The sequence below is a fragment of the Dromiciops gliroides genome, chromosome 5, assembly GCF_019393635.1.
Source record: "Dromiciops gliroides isolate mDroGli1 chromosome 5, mDroGli1.pri, whole genome shotgun sequence".
NCBI lineage: Eukaryota > Metazoa > Chordata > Mammalia > Microbiotheria > Microbiotheriidae > Dromiciops > Dromiciops gliroides.
The window spans coordinates 119,757,641-119,777,735 of record NC_057865.1 but is presented as its reverse complement, the minus strand read 5'-3'; the positions used below and the strand labels follow the sequence as shown (position 1 = coordinate 119,777,735).

Below are 20,095 nucleotides of genomic sequence, written 5' to 3'. Positions count from 1 at the left end.
ATTCCCTTCCATATACTCTTTAATGCAGTAACATTGCCTGTCTTGCTGTTCCTTGCACCAAACAATAGCTCTCTTTACTCAGAGCATTTTCATTAGCTATCCCCATGCCTGAAATGTTCCTCCTCCCCATGTATGCATCCTAGCTTCCTTCAAGTCTCATCAAAAGTCCCACTTTCTACAAGAAGTTTTTCCCAGTCCTCCTTAATCATGTCTACCCTCGGATAGATACATAGATATATAGATGATAGATAGATAGATAGATTAGATGATAGATAGATGATGGATAGATAGATAGATAGATAGATATCACACACACAAATATAGGTATAGGTATATATGTGTATATGTACCTATGTTTGTATCTTTTTTTGTATACAGCTGTTGCAGAATGTCTTCCTCAATAGGCTGTGAGCACCTTGAGAGCAGGGATTTTTTTTTGTCTTTGTATCTCCAACACTTGGCACATTACCTGGCAATTAGTAGTCACTTAAATGTTAATTGACTGCCTGACAAAGGAAGATAAAGACTGCCATTATCACTGGATCCCAGAGTATAAGGAAGGGAGTGAAGCATAAAAATGCTAGAAAGATAATAAAAGACTATATTTTAAAGAGCTTTAAAAACCAAATAGGTTTTATATTTTATCCAAGAGATAATGGGGAGCAACTGCAGTCTACTGAAGAGCAGATTGACTCAGCTGTCAGAACTGAGCTTTAAGAAAATTTACAGGGGCAGCTAGTTGGCATAATAGATAAAGCACTGGGCCTGGATTCAGGAGGACCTGAGTTCAAATCCAGCCTCAGACACTTGACACTTACTAGCTGTGTGACCCTGGGCAAGTCACTTAACCCTCATTGTCCTGCAATAAAACAAAAAGAAAAGAAAAGAAAAGTAAATTCACTCTGACAGTTTAGTGGAGAATATACTGGATGGTGATACTTGAGGCAAGGAGACCAACCAGAAAACTATTACAATAGTTCAAACATTATAAAATCAGTACATGCATGAGGTTAGTGGCAGTGTGAATAGAAAAAAGGGAGCATAAATGAGAAATGTTATAAAGGTAGACTTGATGAGATTTGACAATATAATGAATAGGTGGCATGAGCTCAAATGAGGTTAAGGATGACACCAAGGTTGGGAGCCTAGATAAGTGGGAGGTTGTTGGTATCCTAGAAGTAATAAGGAAGTTTGAGAGAAGGAAGTATTTCTTTCTTTCTTTTTTTTTTTTTTTAGAAAAGATAATGTGTCCTGTCTTAAGAATGTTGAGTTTGAGATATCTACAGGATATCCAGTTTAAGATGTTCAATAAGCAGTCAGTGATGCAAGACTAGTGATCAGGAGAAAAATTAGTTACTCGCCACAGCCTTGATAAAGAGTTCTGAGAATCAACTACATAGAGATTAAAATTGAACTACTGGGAGCAATGAGATCATCAAGCGAAATAATATAGAGGAAGAGAAAATGAGTGCAAGAAAAGAGCCTTGGGATATACCTAAGGTTGGTGGACATGACTTGGTGGAAGACCCATCAAAGAAAACTAAAAAGGAATGTTTAGTACACTAGGAAGAGAATTAGGTGAGATCAGTGTCATGAAAACCTAAAGGACAAGAGAGTATTCGAGAGAAGAGTGTGATCAACAGTGTTAAAAGTGATAAAGGCTAAGGAGATGTCAAGAAGGATGAGGTCACTGAATCTGAAATTTAAGAAATCACTGATAACTTTGGAGAGAGCAGTTTCAGTTGAATGAGTTCATAAGACAGACTGTGTAGAGAGTTTAGAAGTGAATGAAAGGGGGGCAGCTAGATGTCACAATGGATAAAGCACCAGCCCTGGATTCAGGAGCACCTGAGTTCACTTGACACTTACCATCTGTGTTACCCTAGGCAAGTCAGCTAACCCTCATTGCCCCCCCAAAACACAGAAACAAAACAAAACAAATATAAAGGCAGCTATGTGGTGCAGTAGATAGAGCACCGGCCCTGGAGTCAGGAGGACCCGAGTTCAAATCTGGCCTCAGACACTTGACACTTACTAACTGTGTGACCTTGGGAAAGTCAGTTAACCCTCATTGCCCAACCAGAAAACAAACAAAAAAGAAGTGAGTAAAAGGAGGGGCAGCTAGGTGGAGCAGTGGATAGAGTACTGGCCCTGGAGTCAGGAGGACCTGAGTTCAAATATGGCTTCAGACACTTAACACTTACTAGCTGTGTGACCCTGGACAAGTCACTTAACCCCAATTGCCTCACCAAAAAAAAAAAAAAGTGAATGAGAGGAGAGCAAATGGAGGTACCAATCAGAGATGGATTTCCCAAGATTTTAATCCACAAAAGGGATAAAAGATAAAAGACAGTTATCTACCAGAAAAGGTAAAATCAAGTGAACGTATTTTTTTTGTGTGGGGGGCAATGAGGGCTAAGTGACTTGCCCAGGGTCACACAGCTAGTAAGTGTCAAGTGTCTGAGGTCGGATTTGAATTCAGGTCCTCCTGAATCCAGGGCTGATGCTTTATCCACTGTGCCACCTAGCTGCCCAGTGAAAGTATTTTTAAAGGATGAGTGAGATATAAATGTGTTTATAGTCGACATGAAAGCAACCAATAAATGAGAGTTTGGGAATAATAAATGTGACAATGCTAAGAAAAACAGATGAAATAGGATGCCTGTAGAGGGATTTGAGTAGGCCATCAGAAGGACCGCCTATTCCTGTAAGATAGGGATGAAGGAAGAGATGAGAGGGGAGATATAAAGAATAAGGAACAAGAGAGAGCTTTGAGCTAAAAGAAAGTCCCTGACCTCAAGTACCTATAAAAGGAAATGGAAAAGGGAGTTGGGAAGAAGGTTCCTTGGCAGTGTACAGAATTCTGGAGTATCAAGAGCCAGAAAAGGACTGAAAGAGTGAGCTTGAGTATTTATGGTTCTTATAGGAACTCTCCAATTAGAAAAGGAGGACACAGTAGTGGAGTAATACTGTTCCAGGGTATACGTAAAATTGTACTGGACCCAGTTAACACCGATTTTCTCCCATTGTATTAAGTAGCACATGATAAGGAGTGAAGATAGTGAATGATGGAAGTAATCTAAGGCTGTAGCTTGGCAAGAAATGATTGGCAATAGTTTAAAGGATTTAAGAGTAAAGAATTGTGTAGATTGGTATGATTCACCAGTGATGAAGATAGGGAAGACAATATCATCAGTATTGTGTTGAAGATCTGTGGGACAGAGGAATTGAGGTGAAAATGAGAACTAAGAACAGAGTTAAAGGTTAAAAGGCAGAAGGAGAGGTGGGATGCCCACAGAATGTGATCAGATAAGGGAATTTCCGAGTTCACAAACATCGAAGCAGAACACTTGTAGATGATGTCAAGAGCAAATGTATTACCATCTCTGTGTGTTGCTGAGGTGGAGTGCAGAAGCAGGTCATAGGAAATGTGTTAGTTGAGGAACCGGCAGGTTAGGGTGTTTGGGGTAAGATCAATATGTACATTGAAGTCCCCTGGTATGAGAGCAGGGGTTGGGATCAAAGGTTAAGTCTCATTCCTACCACTGTATAACCTTGGGCAAATTACTTAACATCTCCAGCCCTCATTCTCATCACCAGTAAAATAAGAGATTTGAATTAGATGAAGTCTAAGAGACCTCTCAGCTCTAAATCTATGATCCTATTATGCTTCTTCTGTGTGAAGAGCACTATAGGATAGGCTGGAGGAGACAATTGCTGGGATTCCTTTTTGTCCTCCACATCAAGCCCTACTAATAGTTCGACCACAGCAAAACACACAGTTCTCTGACCCCAAATGCATAGCTGAGCCTCTGAGACCCTAAGACAAGTGAGAATGGAGTGAAGAAGAGCAGCAGGGGAGGATCATCCTGCCCTTGATCCCATCAATTGCACAGAAGCATCAATTCTACCTAGCTTGCCATAGTGCCGGGGGTTGGGGGGGGAGGGTGTTGTTCATTCATTTAAAAAAAAATCTAGTGACAAAATACACTTATTTGTTCAAGGGTGAAAAAAGCATACCTTCTTTCTCTTGTAAGTACAAAATGCAGGAGGAAATTAGTATTGACTAAAGAGTAAATGATAAAAAGAATATGGTATCCCATGTTGTCAGTGTTTAAAAGCAAAAACTTTACCTCATACCTTCCCCCCTATTTCGAGTAAAAGGAAAACTTGTATCAATAAATTGCCTTCAGGGTAAACTCTGGAATTTGTAAGTTCTATTGCAATGAAAGTTTAAAAAATATGCCATTGTAGCAAAATAAACATGACCTTATCTGAGTAGAATATACCACCAAATGTGATGACAAATAATGTAGATATTGTGGCTATTGGTAAGGAAAAACAGCTTTAAAAAAAAAAAACTAAGGCATAATTGAGAATCAAGCAGTATCTTTTGAAAGGCTGAGTTTTTTCTAGGGCACCCAGGATAATTTGGGAATGTGGAAAATTATGAATGAGAAAAGGAGGGGAAAGGGGAAGAAAGAGGCAAGGTGACCAGAAGTGACCTTGGAAATTAACCAGTCATAGCATCATCAGATCAAAAATTCAGAGCTGAAAAGGATTTCAGAAGCCATTGAGTCCAAGTCTCTATTTTACAGCTGAGGAAACAGGAACAAAGAGGTAAAGTGATTTGCTCAGGGTTTACATAACTAGTATAAGAGCAGCCAGGTGGTACAATGGATACAATGCCCAACCAGGTGTCAAGAAGAACTGAATGCAAATCCCCAGCCTCAGACATTTAGTACCAGTGTGACCCTGGGCAAGTCACTTAACCCTGTTTGCCTCATTTTCTTCATCTGTAAAATGAGTTGGAGAAGGAAATGGCAAATCACTCCAGTATCTTTACCAAGAAAACATCAAATAGGGTCATGAAGATGTGGACACAACTGAAATGACCAAACAACACATAGGTAGTGAGTGTCTGAGGTAGGATTTTAGAATGGGTATTCATGACACCAACTTCAATTATCTATCCATTATACCACACTGCCACCTCTTACCCGTTATTTACAGCTAAGAAAGAACACACACTGATACCAAGGAAGGTTATGTGATATTCCTGAATTTGAACCAAGGCCCTCTGAGTCTAAATCAAGATGCTCTATAATATCTCAAAACAAGAGTGATCATTCAGATGACCATCCCTCAGGTAGGCCTATAGAGGTTAAAAATCTGCTAGATGTTTCTGATGGAAGAGGAACCATTTTCAAAATATTACCCATAATTCAAAATTATATCAATTACTCAAAATATACCTGAAACACTGCATAGCCAAACTCAGACAATGTTTTTCTTAGTTTTATTGTAAAAATCTTGTTTTTTCTTTTTTAAAAAAATCTTTGTTTCAAAAGATATCTCTCTAAAGGAGAGGGACAGATATACTTGGAAATGGAAGTGATATAAATATTTAAAATACCTTTAAAGTAAAAACACCTGAAAATTAAAAAATTTCTTTACTTTGCAACTTTAATAACATCTATGCATATTTGTAAGCCTAGAATTCAGTGTTTCCACTAAAATGTCACCCTTTGAAATCTCTTCATGACATCAAGATAAAGAGGTGACAAGTTCTCAAAAGCTACACCAATGAAGCAAAAGCTCTGTTAGGTGCATCTATTATCCAATCAGGTTGGGTAATTTTGGAGAGACTGCTGCTCACCAGAAATGTGTGCAGGTGGGTGTTTGGGAATATTCATGAAACTCTACTAATGAACAGGGTACCGAACTCTTCATCACGGAAAGAAATCCCAGATCATTTAAAGTTTAAAAGTAAAATATGTAAACTAGATTTTCAAGTCAGCAACTGAATTACCCCTAGACTATAGAATGAATTGAAAAGATTGGCACTCAAAAATTCTAGTCAAAGTAAGAAGAAAAAGGGGGAAAAACACATTTTTGTTATACTATATTAGTCAAAAGAGGCAGTGCTATACTACCCTCCTTTGTGCAAGACATTTGGGGATATTTGGGATTTGCTTAAGCATTTCAAAGAACTATTGCAAAGAACCAGGAAATACTTCTGAATAATCCAGTGGCACAATTGGAAAGAGACACAGACATTGAAGACCTGACTTCAAATCCCAAGTCTGATTGGAATAATCTTGTGATGATCTGCTTAGTACAATCTTGGAAAAGTCATTTAAATCAACCCTCTATCCACTGCACCACCAGGTTGCCTCTTCAAACCATGCCTAAAAACATACCAACATCCTCCTCCAGAAGGACACCCTTCACAGTCTAATTTGCTGCTCTCCCCTCTTTTGTGCAAAACATTTTGAGATGGATGGGGTTTGCTTAAGCATTTCAGAGAACTCTGTGGAATGTATCAGGGCCTGAAAGGACATGTAGATAATACATCTGGATAATCCAGTGTGTCACAATTGGAATGATTTCCACAGTAAAGGATAGGGTCATGTTCCATACCAGTCTAGTAGGTTCTTCTCATCTCACTAATGTATGACTATTTGTACACATCTCTCTTCCCATATATATTAGAACTGAAATGCTATCTAGGTGATTTACTTTTCAAAGGAAATTTCTAGAGAGCAGGGACCATGTCTCTATTGGATTAAATAACCTTTTCCTCAAGTACCTCATATAGAAATGAGCACCTCATAGAGAACATCAGATAGTGATGGTGATAAGGAGCATTATTATTACAAAGCATTTATTGGGTGTCTAACTGCACATGTGCTGTACAAGAAGGATTGCTGTGAGCGGTATTCTGATCTCCCAGAGCTTGCTTAATTAAGAGAAGTAAAAATCTTTTTATGGGCTCCTATGGGGACTAAATGTGCATTCTACGTGAATAATATGACACAAAACATACTAGGAAATGGGACCTCTCTCTGGCATCTGTGGACCTGAAAGAGGTAAGTGAACATGGATTAAGGAAAGAAGAAAAAGAGGAAACAAGAAGAGGAGTGAGGAGAAAAAGAAGAGGAAATGACAGAATCTCAGAGGCAGGTGGAATTACAGTGATCATCTCATTAAATTTGAACTAAAACTTCCTATACAACACTTGAAGACTTGAAGAGATCTACTTTTTGAGACAGTTCATTCCATTTTTAGATAGCGCTATACGTAATTTCATTATATCAATATATTATTAATTAATTACTATGGTATAGAAATATAATAATATAGTTTATTATATTATTCATAAGCTTAGGGGTTGTGGGGGGATTTTTTTTGGGGGGGGCGGTCACTTTCCATCTGTTTTTCCTAGTTCTGCCCTCTGGGTTAAGCATCATAAACCCAATCTCTTTTCTACATGATAACTTTGCAAGTACTTGAAGGCAGCTGTCATGTTGCCCCTAAGTATTCTCACCTTTAGGCAAAAGATAAAGTCACAGAATAATAGACTTAGAGAAAAGTGCCTGACATATGATAGGTACTTAATAAATGATTACTGACCAACTTTCCTTGCTACCATGCTACCATATCCAATTCCTTCAACTGGTCCTCATACAGAATGATCTCTAGGCCCCTCCCCATCACATCTACTCTTTTTTTGGACACTTTTCAATTGATCAATGTCCTTCCTAAAAAGTAACAACAAAAAATGAAGACAATAATCTAGATGTGACCCAACTGAGATGGAATACCAAGATTTCCCTAATCCTTAACATCATGCCATGTTAATAAATCCTAATATTATATTAACTTTTTAGCTGCCAAATTACTTTGCTAACTCATTCTTCTCATATTAAGAAGAAAGAACAGGCCTATAGCTGAGGAAAAGGAAAGAGATGGTTCTACTAACTCTAGGCCACATGTAAAATAAAATACAAAAATTTATAAGGAAGAGGAGTCACTTTTTATTTGGTTTTTCTTCTTTTAATTGGGAATAAGAAACTATACAAATCAGCAATTGCTGCCTCATTTGGGGGTCACAGTATAGGTTTCTTCTATTTTGACACTAGGTGATAAATATTAATTGTATTTGTCATGGAATATTTAGCACAACATTGTGAAACATTAAATAGCTGAAAAAGCGTAGGTGGGTGAAAATGATGCTGAATGAATGTTTAGAAAGCAAAAAAGCAAGACTAGAATGAGTGTATATATGTTCTATTATTAGATGAGTCGCTCTCCTAAATTGGGAAGGACTAAAAGAATCAGGGTTGTGAACTATCTCTAGATACCTCCTGTATAGTCCTGAGGCTAAAACCATTGAGATCAAAAGTATTGTTTGTCACAACATATCTATTCCAATTAGTAGTGAGAGAGAGGCCCAGGAGCCAAGAAAATTAAACGAGGTTGGAAAGTAAGAAATCAAAACAATTTCTGAAATACAACATACAGCACTAGTTTTATACTCATAGCATAGTCACATATTTGAATCCAGAAGAGACCTTAGATGTAGCCTGGGCCAATTTCCTCATTTTGTCGGTAAGGAAATTGAAACCCAGAAAGGTTAAGTCACTTGCCCAAAGGCACAAAAGTAGTTAAAGGGCAGATTTGGGATTGAAATCAAAGCTATTTTACTCCAAATCCAATGATTTTTCCACTTTATTAAAATTCCAGCTGCTGAAAGAGAAATAATACATGAACATTTCAAAGGGGTTAATATAGGCTTGCTGCTAAGGACAGCTTCCTTACAATCCAGGCTGTCCCAAAGTAGAACAAGAACCCTTGGGGAGTGGTTGTTGCCCCTGCACAAAAGTTATCAAGCAAAGCTAGATGTTCACTTCCCTGGTGGTGCGTAATGATTCTTTCTCAGGTAAGGATTGGAGTAGAAAGTTGCTTCTGACTTGGTGATTCTGTTTACTCATTACCACTATTCAGTTTGATTTTATAAATGTGCCAATGGTCAGATGAGGAAATGATGAGAAGCACAAGTCAAATCTGTACAACATTTGCTGGTATGATCTGATTTTAGAACTGGTCTCCACAGCTAATTTGCCTGGGATGATATTTGATATTAGATCTGACATGTGCTTTGATTGCTAGGCCTCCAGTTTAAGATCGCTTATACACACAGAACAGAAATACAAGGGGATAGTGAGAAAGGCTTACGGTTAAGAGAAAAGAAGTCACAACATCACTGCAAGCCCTGAATTCAATCTTGTTGTCTTTAGGGATTCAAAGGAGAATCAGGAAAAGCTTTCTGAAGGAAATGGACCTCAAGGGAGCTTTCACAAAAGAGGAAGGTGTGGACTTCTTTAATGGGCACCAGCAGCAGCTAGTTTCACAGACATGTGGTGAGAAGGAACAAGATGAAGCAGAGGGAGGAAAAGAGCAAAAGGAAAATGGATTTTCTAGAAATAAAAGGGCTTAAGAGGTACATAAGAGGATTTTAGAGAAGATAGCATCATCAAATCATATTTATTATGTAGGTTCAAGAGAAAGGTTAAAGGAATTGTGGTTATTTAGCTTGAAGAAGAAAGGACCCAGGAGTGACATAATTATTGCTTTCAAGTACATGATGGGGAAGCTAACCAGATGTGCCCCGAGCCTCCTAAAAACTGAATGAGAGAAAACAGGATTAACTGCAAGGAAAATGAAGGAAGGAAATAGATATTTATTAAGCACCTACTATGTGTCAGACCCTGTGCTAAGCACTTCACAAATACTATCCCAGCTAAAACTCAGAACAACCCTGGTAGATACCATTTTGAGGAATCAAAGGCAGACAGAAGTTAAGTGATTTACCAAGAGTCAGAGGGCTATTAAGTGTCTGAGGTTGGATTTTAATCCAATTCTTGCCAGCTCCAGATCTAGGATTGTGAGATTTTCTCCACCCCTTAGACGCAAGTGATTTAATAGTAGTACTAAGCAGTTTATAGACTACAAACTGTGATACACTTTACTAATTTAAGAGTAAGTAAGATAGATACTGAAAGGAGCTAAGGCAAATGCTAACATGTCTATTCTACAAGCTTAACCAAAAATTCGACTATTTGGCTTCCAATTGTGACTATATATAGCCACCAATCAGCTTGAAGGTCAGATACCTAAAATAGTAACTTCTGAGTTATAAGGGACCAATCACAGTGGGAGAAAAGTTGGAAAGCCAAGCTTAACCAATGTGGTGGAAAGTCTTGATAGCTGAGAAACAACTCAGAGAAAGAAAGGCCAGAGAGGCTATACCCGAGGTGTCAAAGATTCAATCCAGTAGATGTCTTCTTATGTTATGAGCCTATTACTTAGTAACAGGGCAATTTTAAGTAGGATATATAGAATGGCAAGTGATTGTATAGTATATGAATGATGGTTTCTTTCTTCCTATTCCATACTTATTGTATTTGTAACCCTTGGATTATGTTAATTCATGGGAAGAGTCATGTTATATAAATATCCATGGATCCTGAGACTCCCAGTCTTTGGGTCCTAGACCTGAGACCAGCTTTATTGTGAGACAGGATCCCTCTCTCAATAAACCTATTTTATTTTTGCTTGGAGACTTTGTTTTTTCTTTGTCTAACACTGCAACTTAGAAACTTTCACAACAGCATCCTACCTACTTTGCTACCTAGTTGCCTTCACAATGAATTGTTCATAAGGGATAACACCTTAATTATCAGGTAACTAAATATTTTCATGAGTTACTTAGAGCTCCTTTCATACCTGAAGATATTAATAAAAGATAGTAAAGATATCAGAAAACTAGTCAGAAAGAGATTACATGGGTGCAGCTGGCATTCATTGACAACCATATTGCCCATATGCAGTTCTGGGTTGTAGTTCTAACGTATAGAGAAGCACTTAACGTATAGAGAAGTCACAAGGGAACAGGGGTGCTGGTCACACTTCTTAGCCAAAGAGAAGCACTAGCACTTATGGATTTAGGAGAGCTGGGGAGCTGGTCACAGTTCCAGGGCCAAGAGGATCACTAGCAATCACAACTACAAAGAAGCAGGGACCCTTCCTGGGCATAAACCCGAGCACAGATCAGGAGAACAATGACCTCTCCTTGGATTACCACCCTGTAAGTATTGAAAACTTGTAGAACTCCAGAACTATCTTTGAAAAACAGCAACACAAAAATTAAAGCCTAAATCTTACAACAGTGCCTCCAGATGAGCAGAGCTCAACTTTAATATAAAGTTCAAAGTCAAGAAATAGGCAGGAAAATGAGCAAACAAAAACTGAAAAAGAATTTTACCTTAAAAAAACTGCAGGTGAAAGGAAAGACCAAGACATAAGCTCTGGAGAAAATAATATGAAAACAACTACAAGCAAAATTGTAAAGAAAAATGCTAATTGAACTCAAGTCCAACAAGAATCACTAAGGGAGTTAGAGGAAGGGACATGAGTGGTAGACGAAAAAATGGGGAAGGAAATGAGAATGATACAAGGAAATTTTGAGAAGAAAATTAATAGCTTTGTAAGAGAGGCACAAAAATTCACTAAAGAAAAGAACTTCTTGAAAAGTAGAATAGGCTAAATGGAAAAGAAGACACAGAAGCTCATTGAAGAAAAAATCCTTAAAAATTAGAATTTAGGGGCAGCTAGGTGGTGCAGTGGATAGAGCACCGGCCCTGGAGTCAGGAGTACCTGAGTTCAAATCCGGCCTCAGACACTTAACACTTATTAGCTGTGTGACCCTGGGCAAGTCACTTAACCCCAACTGCCTCACTAAAAAAAAAAAGAAAATAGAATTTAGCAAGTGAAAGCAAATTATTTTATGAGATGTCAAGAAACAATAAGACAAAGTCAAAGAATAAAAAAAGAAAAGAAAATGTGAACTATCTCATTGGAAAAACAACTGACTTGGAAAATATTTGAAAAAGATAATTTAATAATTATATGAAACCCATGATCACAAAAGGTGCATAGATTAATATTTCAAGAAAGTATCAAGGAAAACTGTCCCAATATTTTAGATTCAGGAAGCAAAAAGAAATTTTAAAATCATGAAAAATATGCAAAAATGAAAGGTTCCAAGAATGTTATAGCTAAATTCCAGAGCTCCCAGGACAAGGAGAAATATTACAAGCAGCCAAAAAGAAACAATCCAAATATTGTTGGGTTATAGTCAGTATTACACAAGATTTAGCAGCTTCTGTGTTAAAGTAGTGGACAGTGTATAATATGATGTTCCTGAAGGCAAAAGATATATGGTTACAACCAAAAATAACCAACCCAGCAAAATTGAGGATAATCCTTCAGGGCAAAAATTGTTATTTAATGAAATAGAGGCCTTTGAAGCATTCCTAATGAAAAGATCAGAGCTGAATAGAAAATATAACATTTAAACAGAAGACACAAGAGAAGCATAAAAAGGTAAACATGAAAGTGTAATCATAAAGGACTCAATAAAATTAAACTATTTACATTCATATTTGGAAAATGACAGAGCTAACTCCTAAGACCTTTATCATTATTAGGGAATTTAGAAGGAATCTACTTGGACAGAGGGTATGAGTTCAAGTTGATTTAATTGCAATGATCTCCAAAAAAATAAAGGGGTGAGAAAGAGGGATGCACTGAAAGAAGAGGGAAAGGGGAGCTAGAATGGGAAAATATTTATCACATATAATAGGCATGCAAGAAAGAGTTTTTATACTCAGAGGAAAAAATTTGGTAGGGTGGCAGGGAATGTTTGACCTCACTGTCACTGGAACTGGTTCAAAGAGAAAAAGATACATACACACACAAACAGAGAGAGAGAGACAGAGACAGAGACAGAGACAGAGACAGAGACAGAGACAGAGAGAGTTAGAGTTAGAGTTGAGTGTAGAAATCTATCTTACCCAAAAGGCAAATGGGAGTAAAGGGGGATGAGAGATGTTGGCATAGGGGTAGTAAAAGGAGAGGTAAAGGAAAGCAGTTGTCAGAAGTAAAACAGACTTTTGAGGACAGGATAAAAAAAGAGCAAGAGAAGGACAAAAAGAAAAAAATAGGATGGAGGGAAATATACCATGAGTAATCATAACTCTGATTGTGAATGAAATGAGCTCACCAAGAAAACGGAAGCAAAAGCAGAATGGACTAGAAACCAGAAGCCTATACGTGTGTGTGTGTGTGTGTGTGTGTGTGTGTGTGTGTGTGTGTGTGTGTGTTTACAAGAGACACACTTGAAACAAAACCAAAAAAAAAAAACAGAATTAAAATAAAGGGCTGGAGCAAAATTGATTATGCTTCAGCAGAAGTAAAAAAGGCAATGGTATCAGTCATAATTTCAGACAAAGCAAAAGCAGAGATAGCCCTAATTAAAAGAGATAATCAAGGAAACTGCATTATGCTAAAAGGACTATAGATAATGAATTAAAATTTTAAAATTACCTTGTTTCTCTGGTAAAGGCCTCATTTCTCAGATATATAGGGAACTGAGTCAAATTTATAAAAATAAAAGCCATTCCCCAACTGATAAATGGTCAAGGATATGAACAGGCAGGCAGTTTTTAGAAAAAATCAAAACTAGCTACAGTCACATAAAATTTATGCTCTAAATCACTATTAATTAAAAACTGAAAAGTAAAACATTTCTCATGTACCTTGTCACACCTATTAGAAATGACAAATTCTAAAGGGAATGAAATAAAATAGGTCCACTAATAAACTATTGGTGAAGTTGTGAATTGATTCAACCATTCTGGAAAACAATTTTAAACAATACCCAAAATTCCATCAAAAAGGCACTTATCCTTTGACCCAGCAATACCACTACTAGAGCTGTACCCCAAAGATATCAAGGAAAAAGGAAAAGAACCTATATGTACAAAAATATTTATATCAGCTCTTTGGGAAGTGGCAAACAATAGGAAAATGAGGGAATGATCATCAATTGGAGAATGGCTGAACAATATGACTGTAATGGAATACTATTGTGCTATAAGAAATGACAGGGGGAGGGGTTCATAAAAACATGGCAAGACCTATATGAAATGAGGTAAAGTGAAGTGAGAAGAACCAGGAGATTATTGTGCACAGTAACATCATTATTATAATGATGATGATGATGTGAAAGACTTGAATACTCTGATGAGTACAAAGATTCAACATTATTCTCAAAGACTCATGATGAAAAAAGACTAGCCACCACCAGAAAGAGAATTTATGAACTTTTCTTCCCCTGTTTTGGTATGGCTAATATGGAAATGCTTTGTGTTATTTGTGTGATTTGTGTGATATGTGTATAAGTGATGTTTTATTGCTTGCCTTCTCAGTGGATGGGCAAGAGGTAGGAGGAAGGGATAGAATCAGGAAATCAAAATTTTAGAGGAAAAGAATGATAAATATATATATATATATATATATATATATATATATATATTTTAGTGAGGCAGTTGAGGTTAAGTGACTTGGCCAGGGTCACACAGCTAGTAAGTGTTAAGTGTCTGAGGCTGGATTTGAATTCAGGTGCTCCTGACTCCAGGGCCAGTGCTGTATTCACTGCACCACCTAGCTGCCCCAATTTTTTTTTTTTTAGTGAGGCAATTGGGGTTAAGTGACTTGCCTAGGGTCACACAACTAGTAAGTGTTAAGTGTCTGAGGTCTGATTTGAACTCAGGTCCTCCTGAATCCAGGGCCAGTCCTCTATCCACTGCGCCACCTAGCTGCCCTGTGAATAAATATTTTTTAAAGAGCAAATAGGATATTATGAGAAAGACTGTGATAGGTTTAGAATTTTTGCTGTGCTGCTTTTGTTGTTGTTTAGTCATTTCAGTCATGTCCAGTTCTTACTGACTTCATTTGGGGTTTTCTTGGCAAATATACTCGAGTGGTTTGTCATTTCCCTTTTATAGCTTATTTTACATATAAGGAACTGAGACAAATAGGGTTAAGTGACTTGCCCAGAGTCACACAGCTAGTAAGTGTCTGAGGCCATATTCGAACTCAGGTCCTCCTGATTCCAGGGTCCTAGCAACTGTACCAACTGGCTGCCCAGGTTGAGAATACAAAGACAAAAAAGCCAAGAATCTCTGTCCAGAAAGGCAAAGGGAACACTAGTAAAAAACAAATAAAAGATAATTTCAAGAAAAGGGAATACTAGGAACTGAGAGCATCAGCAAAAGTTACTCACTGAAGAGGCAACATCTGAGCCAACTCCTCACACAAGTAGAATCAGTAAGGTTTGGCAAAGTAACTGAACATGAAGAGAAAGTAAAAGGGAAAAGTGAATGTTAATTCTGACTTCTCAAATATGTGTGAATGAAAGTATCACATTATTCTCAACACCAATAGGGAACTTTGGAAAAAGGAATAGGCTCAGATAATGATGGAGTAGATATAATGAGTTCTCTTGTGCATGTGTTAAGCTTTGATTTGCCAATGGAACATCCAGGTGGAAAAGCCAAATATAAAGTACAAGGAATCAGGGAGAAATCTTAGAGATAGATGTATTAATTTGGGAGTCATCTATATTGAGATAACTGAAGTCAAGGGAGTTGTTGAAATGACCGATTAATAAATGATATAGGTAATGATTCTAGAGCGGTGGAAGGCATGCAGAGGCTGTTTAGTCAACCTTCCTCACTTTACACAAATGGAAATTAGGGCACAAGTTGAGTAAAGCATGGCATACTGAGGTAGACTGGCATAGTGAATAGAGTTCTAGCCTTGGAGTCAAAAGACCTGGGTTCAAATACTACCTCAGATACTTCCTAGCTTTGTGATCTTGGGCAACTCATTTAATGTCTTTTAGCCTCAGTTCCTCATGTGTAAATTGAGGAAAGATGGGGGTGGGCGAGGGAAGGTTAAAGTAGAAAACCTCTAAGGTTCCTTGAAGGTCTAAATCTATGAACCTATGAATGACTTGCCCAAAGTCACACAGGAAGTAATTATCAGAAGCAGAATTTGAACCCAGGTCCCTTGACTGCAGAGCTAAGTATTCTTTCTTACTGAACCATACTACCTATTGCTGCGGTATGCATTACACTAGACACTTGAGATAAAAAGACAAAAAGTAAATTGGAGCTGGTGAGAGAAGAAGAGAAGGAGACAATGACCATGAAGACCCAGGACAGAGTCTTGAAGGATTCCCACAGTGAAGGAGTAGCAAATAGATGAAAATATCCAGAGTTTCAGTTCATTGTTTCAGAGTTTCAGCTCATTGTTTCAGTATGTTCAGTATAAAGCAGTCAGTATATTGAAAGACCATGCCATTTAAAGATCATCTCAAGGAACCAGGAGGAAAGAAGGCTTAGCAAAAATATGAAAACTATCTTCAAGTACCTTAAGAGCCTTCGTATGGAAGTCAGATTAGAAATATTTTGTTCAATTTCAAAAGTCAGAATTAGGACCAATTGGTAGGAGTTGCAAAAAGGGAAATTTAGACAATTTCAAGGGGAATGAGAAATCGACTTTTCACAGCTATATAAAAATAGAATGGAATTATTAGGGTCTTGCAAACTGGAAATCTTTCAGCAAAGGCAAGATAAGCTACTTGTGATGGATGTTATAAAGAGGATTCTTGACTAGGCATAGGTTAAACTATAGTGAGCTACATTGGAAAGGGCCCTGATTTTTGGAATAAGAGGAATGAAGTTTGAATCCCAGCTTTGCCAGCTACTGGATTTTAAAATCAAGCAAATTACCAGACTTTCTGGGTGTCACTTTCTTCTTTTTTAAAATATGGCTGGGGGGGTGTGTTACATTAGATCACTGTTAAGGTACCTGTATGCTCAGATTCTATGTTTCTATGACTTCTAGAAGACTTTACAACTTTGAGATTCTGTAATTTGGCAGGGTTTCTGGACTGAAGAAGGAGGAAAGAGATTATATTGTTTTATTCGATGTTTTCTCTGATTTTGTGGGTTGATTGGCATTTGGGTTTTTTTTAATTTTTTATTTTTTTTTACTCTACAAGTCAAGATGGAATTTAATACTCCAGTCCTGTTCATGGACTCTTACAATTAAGTGCTCCAAAACAGAGTGGGAACAATGCTATGAAGGAGATGTTAGGTTGGGCTGAGGTCTCCCTTCCACTGGGCCTTTTGCTAAATCCCCTAGAGAGGAGCTCAGGCTCATCATCACGCAAACAATCATGTCTGCAGCTCCTGGTCCTAGCATTTTCTCCTCCATAGAAGCTCTATGAGGGAGACGGGCAAGGATTAGCATCCCGATTTCATGGAGAAGGGAAGGGAGGCCAAGAGACATGTGCAGTGTCACCCAGCTCCCAGGGCTCAGGAGGAAGGATTCTGACCCAGATCCAGGCCCTCCAAGTCCTGCTCTTACCATGTGGCTGACCCAGAGTGGAGGGCCATGCAGTCAGAAAGGGATAGGCACGCAATGAAGCGCTGATTCAGCTTTTAATGACAGCCACGATTTTCACTTGCACATAAAATCCTATGACCAAGTGCCCAGCTTGCAGCTGGGTCCAGGTGTGGTCCCACCTGACAAAATGTCCTGCTGCCACGGGTGGGGAGCCAAGCAACTCTGACAGAAACCATGCCGTCCCAAAGGTCCCACAGCCAGGGACTGTGCCCTGCCCAGGGTGGGCATCCCAGGGGCCCCAGTGCAGGGTCCTCAGAAGAAATCTGACGCTTTCCATGTCTTGGGGAGCTGCAGGAGGTTGTCAGTGATGGAAGCAGGGTCCTGGGTGAGAGGAGTCCTCGTGGTAGTGCCAGGGGTGGGAGTGCCCCTGGGAGTCTAAGGGTGTCTTGTAGCCAGGGTACACTGGGGATGGCTTGTAGCTGGCCCGCAGGGCCTGGTCGGTGTATTTGCTGGCAGTCTTGTTCACGAGGCACTGCAAGGCCCGGGACAAAGCTGGGCTCAGGCCTTTAGGGGTGAGGCTGGCCAGGTTCTCTGTGACCCTTCTCAGAGCTTCCTGTTTCTTGGCTCTGTTCTTGGCAGCAGCCTCAGTGGCCATCTTGAGACCTAACCTCTCTCTGCGTCCAGGTTCCAGGATCTTGAAGGCAGGCCCCGGGGTTCTGTTCAAATATGGAGTTTCTGACCCATCAATTCACAAGGGGGTACTCTCACCCTCCCCCCAAGTCATCATGGGAGATTCGTTCAAACCTGGGGCCGGAGAAGGAAGGGGTAACAACGAATCCATATCCATTGACCTTGGGACACTCCTGAGGGATCAGCTCCTCGCCGTGGGCCCCACTTTACCCTGTTTCTATTGGGCATTGAGGGCGGCCGCCTGCTGGAGCTGGGACTTGCTCAGGGCCTGGCTGAAAGGGTCCCTGAGAAAATGCATGTTTCTGTGCAACACCTGCCAGGGCTTCTTGAACAGTACCTCCTTGTCAGGGGCACCCTTAGGGAATTCTTGGCCTTGTACTTCCAGGTCTCCACCCTGGCCTGCCTGCTCTCCAGGGCCTGCTGTTTAGTGGATGGGAGGGCCAGGTTATCCTGCTGCCTCTCTTCCAACTTGTCCTCCGCTTCATAGAGCCAGGCGTTGGCGGGCTCGCTCCTTCCCCTTCGCCCCTTCCGCGATCTCCTGGAATGAGGCATTGATCTCACTGGTGTACCTGGTCAGAAAAGCGTCGAGACTAGGGAGGAGCTCTTTGTCCTCCTCTTCCTCTGCTTCTGCTTCCTCAGGACCTTTGGCACGAAGTCTGGGCTTCGTCGCCAAGGAGGTGGTGCCTGGGTGAACCTCAGGGGTCTCAAACATGGCTGGGGTCCCATATGGCAGGGGACTATCTCTGGATAATTTGCCCAATGAAGTGCCAAACTTGATAGCGATCCGCCGCATCCGCTCCAAGTCCCCCCTCTCCTCTGCCTCCAAGTACTTCTTTGCTCGAAGCTTCTCCACCTCAGGAAAGAGTCCCGCTAAATCACTGTCTGGAGGCCCTCGATGTTCTCTTCCTCATCGAGGACCCGCTTCCTCGCCTTCGTCTCTGTAGCCCATTTGTTGCGCGTAGTGGGGCCAGCCAGGGCTGTCCCTTGCTTCCGCAGGCTGCCCAGCACCCGGGCTACAGAGGCTGGTGAAGCGCTGCCCTCGCAAGAGCTCTCCATTTCGCTGGGCCCCCGAGGCTCGAGTGTGGCCTCGACGTGGAGCTTAGGGAGGGCCAGCATTTGGATTTGGTTTTAAGTTTTATTGATTTATTGATTTCTGTTTTGTTTTATATAACAAAGATTTATAGATGACTCATACTTCATGAAACTTCCCTTTTAACAAAGTAAAACAATACAGTAAAACTAATAATACAATGACCTCGTCTGAAGATAGATGCAACATTTCATATTTGTAGTTCTATATCTCAGGAAAAAAGAGAAGAAAAACACAACTTTTATAACAAATATGAAGTCAAGCAAAACAAATTCCCTCAATGATTGTTTTCAATAATATATCTAATAACTGGAATGCCATTGCCTGTCTGTAATCTTTAGTGGTAAAGAACTGTCATGGGGAACTCCCAGAGTTCCCTCGACCAGTAGAAGAGCATCTTCTCTTTAATTTAAAGTCTCAGAGCTACGTAGAGTACCAAAAGGTTGAAGGATTCAACCAGGGTCACACCCCCAGGATATGCAAGAGATGAGAATTGAACTCATGTCTTCCTGCCTCAGTGGCCATCTTTCTATCCATTAAACCAGAGGAAGCCATGGATAGATTTCAGGGGGTCCATGAACTTGGATAGGTAAAAAATTTTATCTTTACCTTCATTAGCCTCTAACTGAAATTTCACATTTCCTTCAATTATTTAAAAACATTATTTTGAAAAGAGGTTCATTAGTTTTACCAGAATGCCAAAGGATTCTGTGACATGGGAAAGGTTAAGATGCCCTGCACAATGCCATGATTCATAGTTACTAAACTTATGATAAATACATATATAATATATAACAAATATATATTACATATATATAACAAATATATTACAAAAACTTCAAAATGATATATATTTAGATATAGATATATATATTATATATATTCATATATATCTCCATATTTATGTGGAGAGAGAAAGAGAGAGAGAGAGAGAGAGAGAGAGAGAGAGAGAGAACCTTACATTAGACATTCTAGCAATTGAACTTTTTTTCCTTCCCAATACAAATTTAGTGGTGTGATTGAATGTGTAAAATAGAGCCCTCGAGGCTGTGGAGTTGCTATGAAAAATGATAATCTCTGGAGGCTTTATGAACTAATCCTTACCTGGGGCATGCTGTTGCATGTCAAGTGTGAATTATACTTTACAAAATTATATTGAAAATAATGTGAAAAATGTCATGCCTGCCGCTTGTAACTAAGTTAACAAAC

General features: G+C 39.3%; 1 protein-coding gene and 1 pseudogene across 6 annotated transcripts in view; both read right to left on the bottom strand.

The window, feature by feature from the left end:
- GRM8 (glutamate metabotropic receptor 8) overlaps nucleotides 1-20,095 on the bottom strand; it is a 952,263-nt gene that overhangs the window by 519,523 nt on the left and 412,645 nt on the right. The window lies entirely within an intron of this gene.
- On the bottom strand, nucleotides 17,419-18,852 carry LOC122730021 (annotated as a pseudogene).